This window comes from Saccopteryx leptura, chromosome 5 (assembly GCF_036850995.1).
Source record: "Saccopteryx leptura isolate mSacLep1 chromosome 5, mSacLep1_pri_phased_curated, whole genome shotgun sequence".
Taxonomy (NCBI): Eukaryota; Metazoa; Chordata; class Mammalia; order Chiroptera; family Emballonuridae; genus Saccopteryx; species Saccopteryx leptura.
Genome location: NC_089507.1, coordinates 27849153 through 27869120, shown reverse-complemented (window position 1 = coordinate 27869120; position 19968 = coordinate 27849153). Strand labels below are relative to the sequence as shown.

The 19968-nt window shown below is 39.9% G+C and overlaps 1 protein-coding gene across 1 annotated transcript in view; it reads left to right on the top strand.

The window, feature by feature from the left end:
* TLR1 (toll like receptor 1) overlaps window positions 1-19968 on the top strand; it is a 51964-nt gene that overhangs the window by 20863 nt on the left and 11133 nt on the right. Inside the window, exons 3-4 of the transcript XR_010751500.1 lie at window positions 9248-9434; window positions 17380-17476. The gene's annotated coding sequence lies outside the window, so the exon portion shown is untranslated. The remainder of the gene's footprint in view (window positions 1-9247; window positions 9435-17379; window positions 17477-19968) is intronic.

The window sequence follows — 19968 nt, the reverse complement described above, 5'->3', positions numbered from 1 at the left end:
AAGTTTATATTGTCAAGGGTCTTGAAATTCAAGCAGTGGAGGTAGAATTTGGGAATATAGGAAAGTCATCATTTAAACTTCTATGAGGAATAATAGGGGAGGGCAAATTAAAACCATGAAATATATGCTAAAGATATAGAAAAGCTTTTGTTCTGTAACAGAAGTTGTAAACAGAACTGGATTTTCCTGTTTTCTCTAGGGTGATGGCACTTCCTTATTGAACTTTAAGATTTCATAACCAAGTTTCAGTTGCTCAGCACCACTTGTGTGTCCATTTGCTAGTGCTGACATACCAAAGGACTGTAACTCAAGTGTCCGAAACAACAGAAATTTATTGGCTCATAGTTCTGTAGACTAGAAGTTCAATATCAAGGTGTTGGCAGGGTTGGTTCTTAATGGGTGGGAGGGGAGACCTATTTCAGGTCTCTTCTCCTTGGCTATAGAGATCTGTCTTTCCCTGCATCTCTTTACATCATCTTCCCTGTATACCTGTCTGTCTCCAAATTAATTTTTATATTGACACCAATCATTGGATTAAGGCCCATCTTAATGACCTAATCTCAGCCAGTAACATCCACAATAATTCTATTTCTAAATAAGGCCACAGTCTGAGGTCCTGAGTTTAGGACTTCAACAAATGAATTTTGGGGAACAGAGTTCAACTCATTATGTCTTGCAAGTCTAAAAAATAACCTTAAATGGAAGCATAAAGTCAATTGAAGTTTACCTAACAAACTCAAGATTTTGAAAAGAGAAGTTAGATTAATACTGCGTATTAAATATATACGATCTCAGAAGTGGTTTAAAGAAGGCTGGAAGGAAGTTGGAATTTTATTGGTGGGGTCTCCTGCCAAAGAGTTCCAAGTTGGGAGATGAGAAATTCAGGTCTTATTATAGACATATATGTAGTAATGAAAATGAAGTTTACACAAGTAGATTAGAGAAGATGTTGCAGAATGGGTAAATATACAATCTCTGATCCTGAATGCCTCAGTTTCTTTCCATTCTAGCTCCATCATTTATTTGTGAATGATCTTGGACAATTAACTTAAACTTTCTAAGTCTAAATTTCATTATTTGTAAAATGTACCCTTAGAGTAGCTAGCCAAGACCTTTATATTTCCAGGTATAAATTAAATACCAGTCACAATATGTCCCCCAAACTGCAAAGTTCACATGACAAGCTTCCCAAGTGGTTCTGTTGAAGTCCCTCTTCCTGAGATTGAGGTAAGAGTGCACACACACACTCCCACCCAGTCTCTTACTGTTGTTAGGAGAATTAAATGAGTTAATATATGTAATCTGCATAGAACAGTGCTTTGCACAAGGCAAAACAAATGTTAGCTATTATGATGATAACGTTGTTGTTATTATCTTCATTATATTATGCCACCAAATGTGGAACTGGAGCAGAGCCGCTAATCATGGTCAGTCTCTAGATTGTCCTAGGCTTTCTAAGATTAAATAAAATTGAAAGAAAGACAAAATTTTGCTACATAAAAACTGGGAACAGCTCTATGTTAAACAAGCAAATGAGCAAACAAATGTTTGCCATTTAAAGTGACAATTGGGGAAATAATAAATTGGGAACTAAACTAGTAGCAAATATCACAGATAAAAGTCTCTTTTCCTTTTTTGTATAACTAATAGACAAAAAGAGAAAAGCATTAAGATTCCAACTGATATATTGACAATGAAAATGGAAAGCTCAAAACAGGATCCAGTTAGAAAACAAACACATGAAAAACTTCAACCTTGCTAATGCAACCCACGTGTTACCAATTTCTAGTTTGGGGGATACCATTTTCTTTTATTTTCAAGTAAAACCATTTGAGTCCCCAGTCTGCCTGTTATGGGCATGCCATCCCTCCTGAGGAGTTCAGAGGCAGGCTGAATTTCCTGATAACCTCTCATGTTCTCTCCTTCTGGACTGTGTCTTCCCATGGCTCCCCAAGACTTTGGACAGCTCACCACTGCCTTCCGTGGCTGTTCCAGAGCTCTCTGATGGGCTTCATCCTCATACCAGGACACAGGCACTTCTCCAATTCTCCAACTTGACACCCACAAGAGAGGATTAAAACCCTTAATAAAAATCCATTGTCAACGTTAATTAACAAGGTCCCAGGCACCATGCCTTTGAGAGTCAGGGGACTGGAATGCTTCATAGTAGTGATGATACAGTCACAGGCAGACCTGTTTACCTCTCTTCCAAGGCAACTCGAAGATACTTCTTAGACCTTAAATCTGATAGCCCCTCCCCCCAAGAAATGGAAGCATTGGAAAATATGCTAAGGGAATTTCTAAGAAATTAGAACAAAAAAAAAAAATCAATTGTCAATGCAAGAGAAAAAAATGAGAACCGCCTGACCAGGCGGTGGCGCAGTGGATGGAGCATTGGACTGGGATGCGGAAGGACCCAGGTTCGAGACCCAGGGATCGCCAGTTTGAGCGCGGACTCATCTGGTTCAAGCAAAAAGCTTACCAGCTTGGACCCAAGGTCTCTGGCTTGAGCAAGGGGTTGCTTGGTCTGCTGAAGGCCCACAGTCAAGGCACATATGAGAAAGCAATCAATGAATAGCTAAGGTGTCGCAACGAAAAACTGATGATTGATGCTTCTCATCTCTCTCCGTTCCTGTCTGTCTGTCCCTCTCTCTGACTTTCTATCTGTAAAAAAAAAAAAAGAAAGAAAAAAAGAGAACCTAAGTCTGGGAGGTCCATATCTATTTAATAGGTGTTCCAGAGAGAGAAAACGAAGGGAAAGACATCATTGAATAAATGAAACAAAGAAATTCCTCTGAAAGACATGACTCTCTCAACTATGCCTAGAAAAATGAATGGTACAAGGCACCTTCTTTTTTTTTTTTCTTTTTTGTATTTTTCTGAAGTGAGAAGCAGGGAGACAGAGAGATAGACTCCTGCATGCGCCTGACCAGGATCCACCCATCATGCCCACCAGGGGGCGATGCTCTGCCCATCTGGGGTGTTGCTCTGTTGCAGCAGGAGCCGTTCTAGCATCTGAGACCGAGGCCATGGTGCTGTCCTCAGCGCCTGGGCCAACTTTGCTCCAATGGAGCCTTGGCTGCTGGAGGGGAAGAGAGAGAGAGAGAAAGAGAGAATGGAGAGGGGGAAGGGTGGAGAAACAGATGGGCGCTTGCTTCTCTTGTGTGCCCTGACTAGGAATCAAACCTGGGACTTCCACACATTAGACCGATGCTTTACCACTGAGCCAACCGGCCAGGGCTCTTGACATTTTAGAACATAAAGGACAACAATCCTGAAAGCACACATACAGAGAAAAGCACATACAGAGAATCAGAAATCAAATATCTTTGCACTTCTCAATGCACTAGAAGCTAGAAAATAATAGAGCTACCTTCAAAATTGTGTGGAAAATTATTTGCTACTTAGACATTTAGATTCTGCCAAAAAAATCACTCAAATATGAAGTAGGACATTTAAGTTCTAGCTTCATATTGACATCAAAATGCTCTTTCTTTGGAAATTACTGGAAGATGTGTTCCACTACAGCAGGTGAAAACCAAGAAAGAAGATGCTATGTTTTCCATGAACATGCACTATAATACGAGAGAGAGGTGGCAATAACTCAAAGGCAGAAGATGTTGGCTCCGTAGCCATTAGAGAAAATATCCAGTGAAAGAACAGGGTGAAAGAAGGTCATTAGAGGGAAGCAATAATTTATCTGATAGATTGGATCATTTAAAAAATTTGACCTGAGAAATATTTGAGAATATGGGGAAGATTATCATAGATACATAGAAAACTAACAAACTACAAAGCAATTATTGACTAGAGAAAAACTGAGAAGAGTAATCATGGAATATAATCATAGTACATAATGTAGATTTTAATGGTGCCCAAATATTTACCTAGGTCACACAATATAAACACTGAACAACGATTTAACTAAAAGTGGGAGACAGCTCTTTTAAAAAGTGAGTGATTGAATTAGAGAAATAATTTTTTTAAAGATATAAATGACATCAGATGCAAGTAGTGTGCTGATAAATATTTAACAGCAAGTTCTTAAATAAAAAGCCCTATGACAAATTAACATTTCCTCCATTACTTTTATAAGTCTAGAAAATTAACCAAGCAATAAAGTCCTGTTTGCCAATTTCATGGTGTAAATACTCCTACCATGATCAATTTCAAGCTACCAATGTGATGTCACTAAAGATGAAGTTTGAATAAGTTGCATCAGTAATAAGTCATTGTATAGTGTTTCCGTCATAAAGATACACTAGACATAAATAATCTCAAGATCATAATAATTGTAAAATAATTAGGAAGTGCTGAGTTTTGAGTACCTATTACTTTAGTTTTAATGTCTTTTAATTTTAAGTATATACAACTCTATTTATAATGGTGACTGTTTTCAACAACTGGCTCACAAAAGTTTTGAAAACTAAAAATTGGCTCTCAGGAGCTGTCATAGCTTGCTGTAGCAGACCGCTGGATAGACTGGAAGATATCTCAACAAACAGGATTCAGTGTGCAATTGTTTTCATACTGAGTCAAAACAATGGCATGTGGTTTAGAGGCAAACAAGGAAATCCAGGGAGATTTCTTACACTAGTGTATCTTACAGGATTGAATTTCTCTGTAACTTGGTCTAAGATAAACACCAAGCAACTCCTTAATAAAAGTTTTGTTAATAAAGTTATAGAAGTAATAACTGGCCCTTGGATAAGAAATCCAGACTTTCTTCCTTTTCATTTCTACTCTTTTTCCTTTGCTGCTCCCTGTGTAGCTATATATTTTACTTCTTCCCTTCTTTTTGTCTTCATTCCTTTCCTCCCATCCTAATTTCTCCATCTTCTTGTTCCTCATTCTCCTATTTTTTTTTTGCTTTCTCTTTTTTGATGTTATCTTTTCTACTTTTTAAATTTTCTATTTTCTCTCTATCTCTTTAATCTTTATTATTTGCTTCTCCTCTCTCTTCTCTTGCCCATGCCATTTCTAATACATGTATTTTTTTCTTTCTTGTCCCTAAAGCCTTTGGGATAATTTCTAAGGACACAGGTCTGATATATGTCTCTGTAACAGGATCATTAGCAAAATGAGCAGGGCCAGTTAACAACGGGAGCAAGAGCTGAAATCAGGGGAGGTAAGGAAATGAGAAACATTAATATTTGGCATAATTGGGAGAATTTTGTGAATTTGAGTTCCAGTTTGTTGTCTAATTATAGGATCGACATTTTATTTTATTTTATTTTTTATTTATTTATTTTTTTATATATATATAATTTTATTTTTTAATGGGGTGACATCAATAAATCAGGATACATATATTCAAAGATAACAAGTCCAGGTTATCTTGTCATTCAATTATGTTGCATACCCACCACCCAAAGTCAGATTGTCCTCTGTCACCTTCTATCTTGTTTTCTTTGTGCCCCTCCCCACCCCCTATCCCTCTCCCATTCCCCCCTCCTCCCCCGTAACCACCACACTCTTATAAATGTCTCTTAGTTTCACTATTATGTCCCACCTACGTATGGAATAATACAGTTCCTGTTTTTTTCTGATTTACTTATTTCGCTTCGTATCATGTTATCAAGATCCCACCATTTTGCTGTAAATGTTCCGATGTCATCATTTCTTATGGCTGAGTAGTATTCCATAGTGTATATGTGCCACATCTTCTTTATCCAGTCTTCTATTGATGGGCTTTTTGGTTGTTTCCATGTCCTGGCCACTGTGAACAATGCTGCAATAAACATGGGGCTGCATGTGTCTTTACATATCAATGTTTCTGAGTTTTTGGGATATATACCCAGTAGAGGGATTGCTGGGTCATAAGGTAGTTCTATTTTCAGTTTTTTGAGGAACCACTATACTTTCTTCCATAATGGTTGTACTACTTTACATTCCCACCAACAGTGTATGAGGGTTCCTTTTTCTCCACAGCCTCTCCAACATTTGCTGTTACCTGACTTGCTAATAACAGCTAATCGAACAGGTGTGAGGTGGTATCTCATTGCCGTTTTGATTTGCATTTCTCTAATAGCTAAAGAAGATGAGCATCTTTTCATATATCTGTTGGCCATTTGTATTTCTTCCTGGGAGAAGTGTCTGTTCATGTCCTCTTCCCATTTTTTTATTGGATTGTTTGTTTGTTTGTTGTTGAGTTTTATGAGTTCTTTGTATATTTTGGATATTAGGCCCTTATCTGAGCTGTTGTTTGAAAATATCATTTCCCATTTAGTTGGCTTTCTGTTTATTTTGTTATCAGTTTCTCTTGCTGAGCAAAAACTTCTTAGTCTGATGTAGTCCCATTCATTAATTTTTGCCTTCACTTCTCTTGCCATTGGAGTCAAATTCATAAAATGCTCTTTAAAACCCAGGTCCCTGAGTTGAGTACCTATGTCTTCTTCTATGTACTTAATTGTTTCAGGTCTTATGTTTAGATCTTTGGATCGACATTTTATTAACTTAAGGCTTCAGCCCTTTCTGTCCAGTATGATAGCCGCTAGCCATACATGGCTGTTGAATGCTTGCAATATAGCAAGTCTGAATTGTGTTGTAACACATACAAGATTTCTAAGACATTATATGAAAGAATATAAAATATCTTAATAGTTTTTAATATTGAATACATATAAATATTTTATATAGTTTATAGAAATTAAATAAGTAAAATAGAGATTTTATACAGAGTAAATAAACAGTATATTATTAAAATTAATTTTCCTATTTCTTTTAGTATGTTTTAATATGGTTACTAGATAATGTAAAGCTACTTAGGTGACCTGTATTATTTCTGTATTCTATTGCACAGTGCTGCTCTAGTCCTTGATAATGTTGTATTGACCAAATCTGTGCAGTCTTTCACTATGTTCCCACTACATATTTAAGATGATTTAATTTATTTGTTGAAACTAAAAATTTCTCTCCCTCCTTATACTCATCAAGTGTAGCAAATGAATAACAAACTATTTTAATTTTCTAACCATGTGAGAATTTTGTTACCTTTTATTTATTTTTCAGAAATATAATTCAGAAAAAATAACCTGTGTCACTATTTTTTCCTACTGGTATTTATAATTAAAACAGAGGAGCTTTACTCAGTTAATACATGTGGCATACTAAGCCAGTGGTTCTCAAAGTGTGTGCCAGGGCACACTGGTGCACCCTAGAAGATGTCCACATGCGCCCTATGGTATTCCAGAGAAATATGTGCCTGTTGGGGACCAAAAAACCAACAGGGTTTTGGAGTTTAGATTTTTGGGGAACAGAGGTGTGGAGAATTGGCTGTAAGCTGACAGTCTGCTCAACCCCCCACTTCACTTGCCTGATTAGGTTGCAAAAGGCTGTTAAACTGTGGTGCTGAACTGTTTACACTACAATGTTTCCCGGAAAGACTGGAGGTAAGTTTCTTCTATCTTTTGTTTGATGTAAAGTTAAGATGATATGTATGATGGGTGTTTTCTGCACTTGGTAAAATTCTTGGGTTGCCTTGGAAACATGATCAAAGATCTCATTGATTTGCTAATGACCCACTTTGCCCTATAAATAAAGCAAGATGCGGTTTTGGGGCATGCTTTGTTCTTGCCAGCAGCAATTACAGGGCCTTCCTGACCCCATATTTTCTTAATTCTGCGTATTTTCTTAATTGTGCACTATTCTCACTCAGGACCTGGAATTACTAGCTGCGCTGGTTTGTGGCATGTGCCCAATTATAAGAATGAATATAGTTACTCTATTTTACTATTTCATTACAGAAATACTGCTCTTTTCTGTTAACACATCATTATATTATTTTTAGACAAATACACCCAAATAAAATGAATATATTTCTCAAAAAAGAAGCGTGATATTGAAGAATCTGATTCTGTAAGTGAGCAAAAGTTAAGTGTAAATAAAATAGGACTTGAAGGCTGACGGGCAGAATTTAATTTATAGCATTTTTCATCACTTAACACTGAACAATACGATTGGATTAGAAACCCATTCATGGAAGCTTCAAGTGATTTTGGTTTAACATTAACAAAAGAAGAAGAACTGGCAGCTATATCCACTGATCATGGATTGATGATTAAACATAAGGAATTGTCTCTTGAAGCCTTTGGATTTCTATTAAAAAAAGAATATGTGGCAATATCTAAAAAAGCTTTGAACATTTTACTACAATTTTCAACATCCTATTTATGTGAATTAGAATATTCTACCCTCAACACAATTAAGAGTAAAAAGAGAGGAATTCTTCAATGTATTGGTGAGGAAATGAGTGTTTGCCTTTCAAATATATGCCCAAACATTGAAGAAATTGCTAGGACACATCAGGCTCATGTTTCTTATAAACACAAGAATGAAAAAACTTAACACATTTGCTCCAGGACCTGCCAAATTTACTAAATCTTACTAAGAATTTATCTATATATATAAAAAGATAACTTTTTTGTCATTTTTTTAACCCCTCTTCTTTACAAATTCTAAAAAGCATAACTCAAAAAATGTAACATAGCCTGACTGGGTGGTGGCACAGTGGATGGAGTGTCAGACTGGGATGCGGAGGATCCAGGTTCAAGACCTCGAGGTCGCCAGCTTGAGTGCAGGCTCATCTGGTTTGAGCAACACTCACCAGCTTGGACCCAGGGTCGCTGGCTGAGCAAGGGGTTACTCAGTCTGCTGAAGGCCCATGGTCAAGACACATATGAGAAAGCAATCAATGAACAACTAAGGTGTCGCAACAAAAAACTGATGATTGATGCTTCTCATCTCTCTCTGTTCTTGTCTGTCTGTCCCTCTCTCTGACTCTCTGTCTCTGTAAAAAAAAAGTAACATAAAAATGTTTTTTAACGTCAGAATAAATTTAATTTTGTCGTATTTATTTCATTTAATTACCATGAAAGCATGCTTGGACTTTATATTTTTTCTTTAATATTTGACTTAATTATTATAACATATTTCTCAGAAATTTGTATATAGTGCTCCTACAATTTGTAGGATTTTAAATGCACCCTGACTTCAAAAAGTTTGAGAAGCACTGTACCAAGCTGTGAGCTAGCCTGCAGCAGCCTGGGGAGAACACAGCCTCAGTCCCTTCCTCCCACCCAGCAGGCAGCTTTGAGTTGTGTGACTTTCCCGCCTGGTTGAGGGACCTAGTCCCTATCAAACACAAAACATGAAATAGGCCAGCAGACCATTAGGTAGTCCATGCCCAATAGAGACGCTCCATTTTGAATGGTGACATAAGAATCCAATCAGATTTTTTATCTTGCAGGAAATATCCTCAGGATGAGCCCCTGCCCTGCCCGGAAGCCATGACACTGAGAAAAGGCTGTGTTGAAGCAAAGGCAGCCATAAAGAGAACCTGGGAGTAGAAAGGGAAGCAGATGGAGAAAGAGGAAGAGTCAAAGAGAAGTTGCATCATAGCCAGAGCAGAGAATAGCCTTTGTTCACTTTGGAAGGTACAAGATGGCTATTGCGGTAGCTTGTTCCAGGCTACCATTTTTCCAGGGCTCTGTGGGGACTGGCAGTGTGCTCCTGAGCTGTTCCCTTGCTTTCTCTAGTATCTTTAAAATAAGTCTTCATCTACTGGAGGTAACCCAAGGCTCTCTGCTCATTGCAATTTATATATGAAGGAAGAAATGTGGCATGTGGAATTCTGAAATCAGGAGAAGTCATAAGGGGGGGGAATATATGTGAGTGTGTGTGTGTTTGTGTGTGTGTATGTGTGTGTGTATGTGTGTGTGTGTAAGAGAGAGAAGGGGAGAATTATCATGGCATATATCTCTAAAACTGAGAGTAAAAAGAGAGAAAGAAAAAAGAAACAAAAAGAAAAAGAAAAGATTTTGAAGGGAATAATTATAACATCTCAAAATTATCAACACATAAGATTCTGGGCTTGCTATTTTCTTTCTTTCTTTCTTTCTTTCTTTCTTTCTTTCTTTCTTTCTTTCTTTCTTTCTTTCTTTCTTTCTTCTTCCTCCCTTTCTCTCTTTCTTTCTTTCTTTCTATTAAGTAAGGTGGCAAGGCAGAGACAGAGTTCCACACGTGACCCTCTGGGATCCACCTACTGGGATCCACCTGGCGAACCCCCTACCAGGCACTACTCTGCCATCTGGGACCACTGCTCCATTGCTGGACAACTGAGCTATCTTAGCACCTGAGGCCTAGGTCATGGAGCCATCCTCAGCACCCAGGGCCAACTTTGCTCAAGCCATTTGAACCATGGCTGAGGGAGAGGAAGAAGAAGAGAGATTGAGGAGTGGGGGAAGGGGGGGGGAGAAGCAGACAGGTGCTTCTCCTGTGTGCCCTGATTGGAAATTGAACCTGAGACTTCCACATGCCGGGCCGCCAACTAGCCAGGGCTGGGCTTCCTAATCTTATTGCAAATTGCAAATAAGAATTAAAAACTTTAGACATTCAAGCAAAAGCAGAAGGAATAATATATGATCTCTTGGGCACCTAGAGTAGTGAAAATATTCTTGGGGTTTGAAGCCACACAGACTTGGATTTTGAATCCTAACTCTATCTGTTACTGGATGACAAGTTTCTCGTTCTCTCTGAACTAGTTTCATCATCTGTCAGATGGGAATTATATATTACTTCTGCGTAGTCTGTGGTGAGGATTAACCAATACCTTGTATAATACTCCCTCCATTTAAGAAGTAAGAGCAAGTTATGGTGCTGCTGCTGATGACAACACAAGAATACCACTTTCTAATTTGGCTCAACTTTTGTGTTTTGGTAAATAAATTTTAAAAAGGTAAATAAAATGTCTCTATTCACTGACTGTGTCAAGTATTTAAACATGTTGGCCTGCAGGAAAACGAAGGTTATAGTTTTCGACACCAAAACCCCCAAGTGATTATTTTTCCTCAAGAGGGCAATATGAATGTGAGTGTGCTGAGCATAGTTGTTTGAGAATGTCTAAGACGAAAGAGATTTTAGAGCTCAGTTCATCCAATAAGCTGGGATTACCTTCTCCAACATTCCTGATGGGTGTGTATCTGGCTCTTGTTTTCATGGGTATGTGGACATGTCTGTATATGCTTAGGTAGGAAAGAGACTGTTTTTGTTACTGTTTTCTTTATACAGTTATGTATGGCACGGGTTTCCTCTAAAATATATGTAGAAATACACATACTACATTTTTACTTAAGAAATATTAGTGAAAAAATTCTTGTTTTAACAATGCATCCCCTCCCCAATTTCATATTTACATAAACCAAACCAAGTGTATCATTTATTTAAAACTTAACCATTCCTCTTACGGACAAACACATTTAAAAATTTTCATCTTCACTCATAATTTCCAGCAGTGTCACCTAAATTTTGAGTCAAGTATAAATAAAACCTCAAGAAATGTTGCTTTGAAAAAAAAACACATTGATCTGTTCTTTATAATCTACATAAATAATATCATGCTTGTTTTACCACTTTATTTCAGGATAAGCCTCTATCTGATCCCTTCCTGCTCTCTTCCAGTCAGATTACTAAAATTATGGAGCCACACTCCTATTCTTTCTCAGCACCACTTGGTCACCACATCTAATATGATGGGCAGGAAAACTGATCTGAACCTTAAAATAAAGCACCATCAAAGTGCTCTAAGATGCTGTGGGAAACAGTATGACAGGTCTGCAAAAATTAAACCTAGACTTGCTCTGTGACCTGGCAATTCCACTTCTAAGTACTGAAAGCAGAGACTTGAACAGACATTCGTATGCCCATCTTTATAGCAGTATTATTCACAAGAGCCAAAAGGTAGAAATAATCCAAATGTCCACTGAGGGGTGAAGGGATAAACAACATGAGGTATACAGTGTACCCACAATGGAATATTATCCAGACTTAAAATGGAAGAAAATTCTGATTTCCTTCTTGCTACAACATGGAAGGCCCTTAAAAACATTACACTAAATGAAATAAGTCAGTTAAAAAGGACAGATATTGGATGATTTTACTTATATGAGGTCACTAGAGATACTAAATTTCTAGAGACAGAAAATAGAATATTGCTTACCAGGGGCCGAGAAGAGGCGTAAATGGGGAGTTATTATGTAACAGTTATAGAGTTTCAGTTTGGGATGATGAAAAGATCTGGAGATGGATGGTGGTGGGATGGGTGCACAAAAATGTGAATGTACTTGGTGGCACTACACTTAAAATGGTAATTTTTTTGTAACTGCATTTTACTGCAACTTTAAAAAAAAGTGCTCTAAGATAATAAAATTTATGCAGTATGTAGTACCACAAGCATGCGGTAGAGGGCAAAGGAGTTCAAGCTTCAAAGGAAAGCTTGATTTTGGTTGCTCCCACAGCCAGTTCTGTCCCTGGCAAGGATTCAGCCACATCTGCAGCTGGGACAGAGCCAGTGTGGGACTGGGGTAAGAACTGTTAGCTTTGTTTGTTGTAGCACTCATGAAAAGGAAGAGGGTTGCATGGGTTTACCTAAAGAAGAGATCACTTGAACTCATGTACATGGGAGAAAAGTAGCCTTATTCTGATTTTTAGTTATTTATTATTTTGCCTATATTAATCTGAAGATGGATGATTAGTAAATGCCCTTGGGTTATTGCTCTGAGGAATTGTCTTAAAGTTGCTTGAGGGCTTGAGTTTTCTTTCACTGGTTGCTGATTAAACCTGGTCAGTTCTACCTAGAGTGGATGGTCCCAGGCATTGTGGTGAGTTTTCTCCAGCCTTAATGTTTTTGTAATGAATGTTAGTAACATCTGCTGTTTGGCTATTTAAAGTGTATTTGTTGCTCAGTTTAAAAGTTCTGCATTGGCCCTGGCTGGTTGGCTCAGCGGTAGAGCGTCGGCCTGGTGTGCGGGGGACCCGGGTTCGATTCCCGGCCAGGGCACGTAGGAGAGGCGCCCATTTGCTTCTCCACCCCCCACCCCCTCCTTCCTCTCTGTCTCTCTCTTCCCCTGCAGCCAAGGCTCCATTGGAGCGGGGATGGCCCGGGCGCTGGGGATGGCTCCTTAGCCTCTACCTCGGGCGCTGGAGTGGCTCTGGTCGCGGCAGAGCGTCGCCCCCTGGTGGGCAGGGCGTCGCCCCTGGTGGGCGTGCTGGGTGGATCCCGGTCCGCTGCATGCGGGAGTCTGTCTGGCTGTCTCTCCCCGTTTCCAGCTTCAGAAAAATACAAAAAAAAAAAAAAAAAAAAAAAAAAAGCTCTGCATTCACATTGCATGTCTATAAGTAGGGGCACATCTGATAGATTGTACAATGTAGATCTTTTTTTTTTTTTTTTTAATTTTCTTTCTTTCTGAAGCTGGAAACGGGGAGAGACAGTCAGACAGACTCCTGCATGCGCCCAACCGGGATCCACCTGGCACGCCCACCAGGGGGCGACGCTCTGTCCCTCCGGGGCGTCGCTCTGTCACGACCGGAGCCACTCTAGCGCCTGGGGCAGAGGCCAAGGAGCCATCCCCAGCACCCAGGCCATCTTTGCTCCAATGGAGCCTCAGCTGCGGGAGGGGAAGAAAGAGACAGAGAGGAAGGAGAGGGGGAGGGGTGGAGAAGCAGATGGGCGCTTCTCCTGTGTGCCCTGGCCGGGAATGGAACCCGGGACTTCTGCACGCCAGGCTGATGCTCTACCAGTGAGCCGACCGGCCAAGGCCTCTTGCTCAGTCCCCTTCAGAAGTCCAAAGTGACCAGAGATGGCCATGCGGCTGCTGTAGAGCAGAAAATGATAGTAGCATCTGGGCATTTGCTTCCCAAACGAACTTTCTCACAGACCACCTATGCTAAGCCATGAATTAGAGTTCTGTTTACTTTCTGAATTTTTAGTTCTTATGAATTCATAACTCTCTTAATGCATGTAGGCAAAGTCTCTTGAACTTTGTGACATCTAGCAGAGTGTCCCATAGCAGCTGCCAACCACTTTTGAGAGAGGAACATGGGGTCGGAAGGCAGAAAGAGCCCACCATTGCAGTAGGCCCCGATGGCGGAATCAGCCAAACTACTTCATTTCAGGGTTCAAAGTGCTTGGGTTCTGGAGGGACTAGATCGGTGTGGGTTCAAATCTGAGCTCTATTACTTACTCACTGGGTCACCTTGAGCAAGTTACTTAACCTCTGGGATTTAGTTACTCTATTTGTAAAATAGGGGAAAAAACAGCCACCATTTTGTTGGGTTGTGGAGAGGAGTGAACAAGAGAATGTATGGAAAGCAGTTAGCTCCACGCCAGGCAGACAAGAAACAGTCAGCAAGAGTCAGTCATTCTAACTCTTACGTTGCAAAGATAATTCAACATTCAATTGGTTTTTAACCCCTTCTCCACTTTTTGCATCATTGGGAAAAGAGAAATTAGATGATTATTTTTTTGAAAAGGGGGATAGAGAGGGGGAGAGACGAGAAGCACCAACTTCGAGTTGTGACACTTTAATTATTCATTGATTGCTTCTCATAGGTGCCTTGATCTGGAGGCTCCAGCTGAGCCAGTGACCTTGGGCTCAAGCCAGCGACCTTGGGCTTCAAGCCAGTGCCCTTTGGGCTCAAGCCATCCATCGATCGGGTCATGTCAGTGATCCTGCACTCAAGCTGGTGACGACCTCACACTCAAGCTGGTGAACCTGCGCTCAAGCCAGATGAACCCCCACTTAAGCTGGTGACCTCAGAGTGTCAAACCTGGGACCTCAGCATCCCAGGTCAATATTCTATCCTCTGCATCACCAGTGGTCAGGCTAGATGATTATTCTCTGATAAGCCAAGATCTAAATGACAAACAAATCTAGCCAAGGAAGAATTGGGGGAAATGTGTGCCAACCATGGGAAAAAGCTAGTGCAAAGGTCCTATGGTTGGAGCAAGCATGATGTGGCCAAAGGGGCAAGCATGACTGGTGTATAGAGGGTCAGGAGAAGCGTAAGATGAAGTGAGACCCAAGAAGGAAGCAAGAGCAGCTCGTGCAGGCTGTTGTCGTCCAGCGCTAGGGGTTTGGGTTTCATTCTGTGACAGTACATTAGTTAGGATACAGGCTGACTGCTGTAACAAAATACAATGGCTTAAACAAGATAATGCTCAACATAATGGTTCAATCCATGTCCTTGTAAATAATTGACATGAAACATAAATTGGGTAACATTTGCAGATTTACTCATTAGGTTCCTTGGACTATATATTAAGAAACTTCATAGAATTAATATGACTTAGTGAGATATAATTTTATTGTGATTAATATAGTATAATATAGTTTGAAAACAAATTTACCTCTACTCATCCTAAAGTGGCTAAGAGCCCAGGCTCTGGACTCATTGTTTATTAACTTAGTGACTGTGAAGCAATTATATGACCTCTCTAAGGCACAACCTTCCATTATCTGTTAAAGGTGAATAGTGTTAACACTTACTTAATAAAGTACTTGTTGTAACAATCAATGTATATAAAGTTAGTATTACTTGACTCAATAAATGCTAGCTGTTGCTACCCCAAAAGACATCAAGTGGCCACTCTCTCATTTGCATGATAGAATCAATATGGAGTTGCTATCAGACTTGCTGAATAGCAATGAATGTATAGATTCATCAAAGAGAACAAGTTATTCAGGTCATCCTAAAGTGGTCAATGGATTAAAATTATGGTACTGGTAAGAAATTTATTTTGCTGGATGCTTGAAATCTGGAAAATTACCATGGACATAAAGTTGCATCATAGAGTCTCTTTTTATATTCATAATTGTTCTTTTATTGATCGTTGGGTACTTTATTAAATATCATGAAAAGAAGTGACCAAGGACTACCTGGGATGGACTGGAAGAAATAAAAATGGAGGAACTATCTTAGTGGAAAGGTGAAAGCTCTAGGCCAGTTCGGGCTACCATCTCCTCCACCCCATCCCCACCCAGAGCCTTCCCCACCCCTTTTCCACTTAGCACACTATGGACAAGGAATATACCATCAAAATTTTCTCTTTACAGCCACATCACAGGACAGTGAGCATTTCTGTGTCTAGTTTCCTATTTTCTAAGAAACAGTTTTATAAAGCATTTTTATTTCTAAGTTAATTCAGGGAAATAGCCACATATTTTCTAGAATGTTTTCATTTTAACAATAACAAACAAAGAAAAAGCCCAATCTTGAATAGATTCTAGAGAAAGAAAAATCCATATGAGCGTGAGGTAATATTTCAGGTGTCCTGTGGTCTTAGTTCTGTCAGTTCTCTCCCTTCACACACACACACACACACACACACACACACACACACACACACACACACCCTTCTCAGAACAATGCTTCACAGTAACAGCACAGAGGAGTCTCACTGTACCAAGTTCTTCCTGTGGAGTATGCCTTTATATCCTCCTGCTTGTCTATGGGAGTGACCAGTGTGTGGTTAAATTGAGGATCAAGGTGTATTGGACACATACGAATTGAAGCAGGAAAGCTTACACCATTGCTAATTACCTTCCATTGCTGTTTTCAGAGTGCCCGGTACAAGAGGACATGAAGTTGAAGATCTTACTAATATAGTATTAGAATTCAACCACTTCTCAGCCCACCCCCACTACCTTCTTTCTGGTGTGAATTACTTGACAATGTCCCAGGGGATCCTTCCTGCCAGCCTGTACTCTTCCAGTCATCTCCAGCCAACAAGCAGAGGCTTCTTTAAAATGTATAGCAGACCCCGTGACTCCTCTACCCTAAATCCTCCAAGGATTTCTTATTTCAAATCAGAGGAAAATCCGAAGTCCTTTCAACATCTGACCCCTTCAGTCCACTTCCCCAATGCCAGTAGCCATGCCTCACGTTTTCCAAGCACGCTCTCACACAGGTCTTTAAACCTGTACTTGATGTTCTCTCTCCAGAATTGCTCTTTCCCCAAACACGTGGTTTGCTCCCTCACTCCCTTTAGATCTCTGCATGAAGGCCACCACGTCAAAGGGACTTTTTTTTCACTGCCTTATGCAAAATATCACTCCCAATTGCTCTCTATCCCCCTTATCTTAAAGCTATTTTTCTTTCTAGTCCTTATCACCACTCAGAGATAAATTTATTATTTTGGTTATAGTCTCTCTTTTCTTACCTCTTACTAGACTGTAAGCTGTGTAGGAACAGAAATTCTATCTCATCTATTCACTGCAATAACTCCAGTGCCTAGAAAATTTTCTGGCAGAGTAGGCACTTAATAAATACCTTGAATAGTGAATACTGTGAAAAATCTTAGTTCTCCAACCACCTGTTCTGTATATAATCAAACAACTCAAAGATTGACTCTTCTCAAAGTCCTCAGAATTCTGTATTTATGAGTTTCCTCATCTGTAAAATGCAAGAAATAGGTACTTCCCTCATAGACTTTTGTGATAAATAAGTGAGATTGTGTATATGAAGAGTTTATATATATCTTGGCACATTGAAAGCCTCCAAGAAATGGAAAATGTTTATATCATCATTATTATTATTTGACAGTGACCCATATTGCTTTTGCACCAACCTGAAGACATGGACACACAAGGACAGGGACCATTCTGTTTATTTCTATGCTCTGGATCTTCCATGTATATTGGTAAGTGTTGGTGAAAACCAGATATAAATCCTAGGGACTTTTTATGTCCACAAATACAAGAATTGAGGAATACCTCATACATTAATTCAGAGGCTTACATTATTATAAAAAATGACTTCCATTGAGAACTTATGTCCACACAAAAACCCACACACAAACGTTTACAGCAGAGTTATTCATAATTGTCAAAACTTTGAAGCAATCAAGATGTCCTTTAGTAGGTGAATGAATAAAGAAACTGTGGTACATTCAGACAATAGAATACTATTCAGCACTAAAAAGAAACGAGTTATCAAGCTATGCAAAGATGTGGATTGTGGGAGACTGCAAGTGGCAAAGCCTTTGTAAGTTCGAGGCTTAACAAAAGGCTAAGTTCTCCCCTCCCCTGTGCCTCCATATTGGCTATAAAGCTGAGTATTTGCACTCAACCCAACCTCCACCTCACTTGCTTGGTTAAGTTGTTAAAGGCTAAGTTTTTCTCCACATTTTATATTAGCTGTGATGCTGGATTCTTTCTACCTGTCCCTACCTCCATGTCCCTCAGAGACACTGGAGGCAGTTTTCTTTTTATCCTTTGTTTTGTGAAAAGATGTTATGTATGGTGGGGTTTTCTGCACTTGGGAGAATTCTTGGGTTGCCTTGGAAATGTGATGTTGTTTTAATGATCTCTTTGATTTGCTAATGACCTCACTTTTACCTATAAATAAATCAGGTAGGGGGGTGGAAACTCACTTTTTGCAAGCTATTTTCTGCATTGCAGAGTCCTCTTGAGTCCACCTTTTTTCTCTTTCAAGCCTATTTTCTTAATTCCATGCCATTCCCACTCAGGACCTGGAATTACTAGCTGAGCTGGTTCATGGCAAGTGGTGTCCGAACAGGGACCTGAGGTAGGAAAGACTAAACTAAAGGCAGGTTGACAGAACCCACCGAGTGTGCACAGTAAGTAAAGTTTTTGAGTCAAGTTTTTGGGGAAAGTAGTGTTGGAAGTAATTAATTATGGGACAGTTAGTGTCAAAAGGGACCTTTTTGTAGAAATGTTTTCATATGAGAATGAATCATTGTCTGAAGAATATCAGAGTGATCTAGAAACAGAGGGATGTAAATATGAGAAGACCTTGGAATCTGAGGATGACTCAGGAGATAATGACGGTATTGCAGCTATGGCCGCCTTAACCTTGGTGCCTCCGCCGCCCTCTGCTCCTTCTTATGCTCAACCCTCTCTCTGCTCCTCCATACCCTTATCGGGTTGCTCCCAGAGTCTCTAGCTCAGACCCTTGGAGATCACCCCCCCTTCAACAAGCTAAAGATCAGGCTTGAAATCTAGGGGAAACAATGAATGGCTTTGTCTGTTTTCCTGTTGTAGAAAAACGGGGTGATCAAGGGAATGTAGTGCAAGAGTATGAACCGCTATCTTTTAAAACTCTGAAAGAATTGAAACTTGCTTGTGCTCAGTATGGCCTACTGCCCCTTTTACACTCGGTTTATTAGATACTATTAGTGCAAAGGCTCTTCCCCCAAATGTCTGGAAGGCGATTACTCATGCCTGTCTCTCCAAGGGTGATTATTTGGTGTGGAAATCAGAATTTTATGAAAAAGCCGCTGAGCAGGATGAGAGAAAGTGGCAACAGCAGGTTGCTGTTACTGCTGATATGTTAACTGGAGAAGGACAAATCCCCCTATGGTGGCTCAGTTAGAGTATCAATTAATTGCTTATCTAATGACTAACCAGATAGCCACACAGGCATGGAGACACCTGCCTATTACAGGGGCCAAAACAGAGAAATTGAGCAAAATTAGGCAGGGCACTGATGAGCCATTTCAAGAATTTGTTTCATGGCTGATTTAGGCAGTTGAAAGAATAGTGGTGGACAGAGAAGGAGGAACGATTTTAGTAAAACAGCGTATGAAAGTGCTAATTCTGCTTGTCAGGCTGCACTCCAGCCTTACTGCAAGAGGAGAGTTATAGAGGACTACATCAGAATATGCACTGATAGTGGGACTTCATACATGCAAGGTCTGGCTACTGCGGCAGCGCTTCATGGGAGGACTCCAGGACAGTACTTTCATAAACGGCAAAACAAACAAAGGAAAGGAGGCTAGGGAAGTACTTTTGCCAGTAGATCCTGTTTCCAATAAGGGAGTTTAGAACATTTTGCTAGAAATTGCCCTACTCCCTCCAGATATTAGTCTCAGCCTCCCCCTTGAGGGCAGCCCGCTCTTAAAGCTCCTAGCCTTTGCCACGCTGTAGGAAAGGGAAACATTGGGCTAATGAATGTAAATCTAAGTATACTGCTGAAGGAGAGGTGATTCAGGGAAATGGACAATGGGGCCTTCCCCGGCCCCATCAAACAATAGGGGCAATGTCAGTGTTTCCTCAGCAAATTCTGATTCCAGCAGGCCAAACATCGCCCAATTATCCCAAGCAACAGCAGGCAGCGCTGAACTGGACCTCAGTCTCACCTCCCAATTTGTATTAACTCCAGAGATGGGAC